This window comes from Cricetulus griseus, chromosome 5 (genome assembly GCF_003668045.3).
Source record: "Cricetulus griseus strain 17A/GY chromosome 5, alternate assembly CriGri-PICRH-1.0, whole genome shotgun sequence".
NCBI lineage: Eukaryota > Metazoa > Chordata > Mammalia > Rodentia > Cricetidae > Cricetulus > Cricetulus griseus.
In genome coordinates, this window is record NC_048598.1 from 7369905 (window position 1) to 7375176 (window position 5272).

The window sequence follows — 5272 nt, forward strand, 5'->3', positions numbered from 1 at the left end:
ACCTTGGACAAAACAAGGCTGTCCACTCTCTCCATACCTTTTCAATATTGTCCTTGAAGTTCTAGCTAGAGCAATAAGACAACAAAAGGAGATCAAGGGAATACAAGTCAGAAAGGAAGAAGTCAAACTCTCACTATTTGCAGATGATATGACATTCTACATAAGTGACCCGAAAAACTCTACCAGGGAACTCCTACAGTTGATAAACACCTTCAGCAAAGTAGCAGGATACAAGATTAACTCAAAAAAATCTGTAGCCCTACTATATGCCGATGACACATTGGTGGAGAAAGAAATCAGAGAAACATCACTCTTTACAATTGCCACAAACAACATAAAATACCTTAGGTAACACTAGCCAAAAAAGTGAAAGACCTGTACTGTAAGAATTTTGAGTCTCTAAAGAAAAAAATTAAAGAAGATACCCGAAAATGGAAAGATCTCCCATGCTCTTGGATAGGTAGGATCAACATAGTAAAATTGGCAATCTTGCCAAAAGCAATCTACAGATTCAATGCAATCCCCATCAAAACCCCAACACAATTCTTCACAGACCTTGAAAGAACAATTATCAACTTTATATGGAAAAACAAAAGACCCAGTATAGCCAAAACAACCCTGTACAATAAAGGAACTTCTGGAGGCATCACCATCTCTGACTTCAAGCTCTATTACAGAGCTATAGTCCTAACAACAGCTTGGTACTGGCACAAAAATAGGTATGTAGACCGATGGAAAAGATTTGAAAACTCTGATATTAACCCACACACCTACAAACACCTGATTTTTGACAAACAATCCAAATTTATATTCTGGAACAAAGAGAACATCTTCAACAAATGGTGCTGGCATAACTGGATGTGGACATATGGAAGACTACAGATAGATCCAAGCCTATCACCATGCACAAAACTTAAGTCAAAATGGATCAAAGATCTCAACATAAACCCAGCCACACTAACCCTATTAGAAGACAAACTGGGAAATACCCTTGAATTAATTGGTACAGGAGACCTCCTCCTGAACATTACACCAGCAGCACAGACATTAAGATCAACAATTGATCAATGGGACCTCCTGAAACTGAGAAGCTTCTGTAAGGCAAAGGACACAGTCAGCAAAACAAAAGGGCAGCCCACAGACTGGGAAAAGATATTCACCAACCCCACATCTGACAGAGGGCTGATCTCCAAAATATACAAAGAACTCAAGAAGCTAGTCTCCAAAACACCAAACAATCCAGTTAAAAAGTGTCGTACAGAACTAAATAGACAAATCTCAATTGAGGAATTTAAAAAGGCTGAAAGACACATAAGAAAGTGTTCAACATCCTTAGCCATCAGGGAAATGCAAATCAAAACAACTCTGAGATACCATCTTACTCCTGTCAGAATGGCTAAAATCAAAAACACCAATGACAGTTTATGTTGGAGAGGATGTGGAGAAAGGGGAACAGTCCTCCACTGCTGGTGGGAGTGCCAACTTGTACAGCCACTTTGGAAATCAGTATGGCAACTCCTCAAGAAAATGGGAATGAGTCTACCACAAGATCCAGCAATTCCACTCCTAGGCATATACCCAAAAGAAGCACATTCATACAATAAGGACATCTGTTCAACTATGTTCACAGCAGCACTATTTGTAATAGCCAGAAACTGGAAGCAGCCTAGATGCCCCTCAACTGAAGAATGGATAGAGAAAATGTGGTACATTTACACAATGGAGTACTACTCAGCAGAAAAACAAAAACAACAACAAAAAAAAACAGTGGAATCTTGAAATTTGCAGGAAAATGGATGGAAATAGAAGAAACCATTCTGAGCGAGGTAACCCAGTCACAAAAAGACCAACATAATATGTACTCACTCATATGTGTATTTTAGACATAGAGTAAAGGATTACCAACCTACAATCCACACTGCCAGAGAATATAGTAAACAAGGAGGTCCCTAAGAGAGACATATATAGTCCCCTGGAGAAGGGGAAAGGGTCAAGATCCCCTGAGCAAATTGAGAGCATGGGAAGATGGGGGAGGAAGCTATGGGAATGAGAAGGGAAGAAGAGGAAGATGCAGAGGTCATGAAGAGTATGCTGAAAGTTTGAGTCAGGGGAAGAATAGAAGAAAGGATATGAGATAGGTAGGGTTTTAGTTGGGGGGGTAGGGGAGGAAGGGAGGGAGAAGGGAACTGGGATTGTCATGTAAAACAATCTTGTTTCTAATTCAAATAAAAAACGACTTTTAAAAAAGAACTAACTGTAGATGGAAGTTAACTCTATTGTTCATTGTTTTGAAAACTTGAGCATCTCTGGTAAAGTTAGCTATTAATCTTTATCTGTATGGCTGTTGGGATTATGTGTGAGGAAAGTCTAAGGAAAATGCTCAAGGGCTAGGAAATAACAAGCCTTTAGTGACTGTATATGACAGAGTAACACCTGACAAAAGGGAAGAAGGGTTTCTTTTGGCTCACAGTTCAAGGGTACACAGTCCATCATGGTGGGGGAAGGCATGGCAGCAGGTTGGTGGCTGGTCGCATTTCACACACCATCAAGAAGTGGAGAGAAAAGCTTGTAATCAGCTGTCTTTCTTCTTTTCCTTCAGAGCAGTAGCCCAACCCATGGGACTGTGCCACTCACACAGCTAGGGTCAGTTTCCCAACGTCAACTGACCTAAGCTAGAAACTCCGTCATGAACATTAACAACATTAACGGACACAGCAGCATTAGTCTCATAGCTCTGGCCCATGGTCTTTTTATGTGGAGGACATTTCTGAGGGGAGAACTAACTTTTTCAAAGCCCAAAGAGGTCAGCTGTGAACTGGTGGCATTTGGAATGACAGAGTCAAGGCAACTTCTGCAAGCAGATGGGTGAGCCGCACTGATGAGCCACTGACTTTATCTGTTCCCCATGGTTAAAAGAAGGAGCCTGTTATCAATGATTGACATTTAGAATGTGGAAAATTCCTGAATGCCTTTTGATGCACCTTACCTCCCAACATAATCTGTATAGTGAATCTCATAACCATAGGGGATAGCACAAGCCAGTAAGGTTGAGTTCAAACCCTAAACCCACCGTTCATCAGCTATGCAATACCGAGGAGTTTATTTAACCTCTTCGTGCCTCCATTTCAGTGTTTTAAAGGGTGATAATAATAACAGTAAAAGAAAAGTGAATAAACGTTTAAAAGTTCTTAGAGGTGTCACGTGTGTAGAATTGCTTGGGGCCATATTAGAAGCAGTTACATAACCACTGATCCAAAAGGCCCATACTGTCAGTGCAGCAACAGGAGAGGTAAACCTGTAAATCATTACCAGGGGGAGGGGTGATCCTAAAGACAAATGTTGTCCTGCTGGAATTATGTTTCCCTGAGCTTATGCGGGGCAGGCTGTGTAGAAGATTTTTGTATATTGGCTTGCTGTCATTAAAATAAGAAAAATCCAGGAAATTTTTCTCCCTGCTTTTTCTTACGTGGAAATGGGCACCTGCTCGTCCTCTGAGAGAAGATTCTACAACAGTGTCCCTCTGTCAATGCTGGCCTGTCATGACATACCATATTTTCTTGTCATTCTACCTGCCTATACTTGCTCAGTCTTCTATAACCCCAGAGTCACCAGCTCGGTCCTCAAGTGCTGCCTCCAGCACTTGAGTGCTGGAGCAAACTAGTAGTTTGCTCAAACAGATTCCCAGACCCCACATACAGTGTCCCTGACAGAGGACAATCCAAGAACATACACTTCTAAATGATTCATGGACATTGGTGACCCGTTTGTTTGTTTTTAAGAAAACATGACTCAAAACAAATCCACAATCTGTACTTTTCACAAGTACAAAAGTTATTCCCCAGTCAGACCACAAGCCACTGGAGGATTAGAGATTTGTCTGCCATCTTTGCCCATTGTTCAGGAAGTGGTTTCTCAACCAGTCCAATATTAAAATGAAATCCAAGTGGATGAGGTCTGGTTTGTCTTTGTTAAACAAACAACAGTGCTGACTGATGGAGGACCAGCAAGAATGTCTCTCAGTAGTGCATCGCTTCAGTTAAACAATCAAAATCCCTTCCTTACCAAACAGACACACACACACACACACACACACACACACACACACACACACACCTACCATTATCACAGCTGAAACTAACACCTTTCTTTTGCAGAAAAATTTCTTTCAATGATACTTGCTAGTAGAGGCCCCAATAGAAGTTTAAGTTCTCTGCCAGAGAGATGTCCACATGGGAAGGTCTACAATGTTGGTTGCTTGTCAACCTAAGCTTTAAAAACTGTCTTTTCTTGAAAGCATGCATGGAACAGAATACCTACTATCTCAGTCTACATGGACTGCTTAAATATTTCTTTCATGATGGCTGGAAAAAAAACCAGAAACCACACAACTGAAAATAAAGTAACCTATGCTACCTGAGAACATAGGTAAGCATACACTGACATATGCCTGATGCCTGCTGATGTCAGAAGAGGGCATCGGGTTCCCTGGAATGGAATCAACAGGCACTTATGAGCTGTCATGTATGTGCTGGGAATTGAACCTATGTCCTCTGCAAATGCCGCAAGTACACTTAACCTCTGAGCCAAACTTCCAGGCCCCTGATTGCCTTGTTTCAAAGACATCAATACATTGCCTAGCTCATGAAGTTGTAATGAGAACTAAGTGATGAAACACATTTGAAACTCTGAACACTGAGTGCTGATTTAAACTCTGGACAAATGCTGATGACATGAACATTCTAGGCAAGGCGCAATGGGGGTGGGTTCTACAAATCTGTAGTCAATTAGTGAGTTCGTTTATATTCTTATAAAACTGCATTAAATGTTAGATTTATAAGGGACCTCGAGTCCTGGATGGCATAATATGATAGGGGCCTGAGTAGATTTTAAGCAAGTATTGAGTTTGCAAGAGTCTGGAAGATTCAGGGGACTTTCTAGGCACTCACTGAGTTGTTTTCTTTTTTTGTTTTTTTTTGGTGTTTTTTTTTGATTATTTTTAAGCATCAAACAAGAAGAAAGTTTCCCAATCAATAAATGTGGCTAATAATAATCTCACATTTGCTTACTTAAAGAAATAAAGTATGTAATTTACTTTGTGCAGAACCTAGGTAATAAATACTCAATAAAGTGTAGCTGTTATTAATAAAGATCGTTCTGGAAAAGTAGGAAGAGCCTGAGGTAGGCAGTGTGGAACCGCAGTTCTTCACTTCTCTGGGTCTCTAAGAATAAACAAGATGACAAGAGACTTTCAAAGTTCCTTTCAGCCTCATTC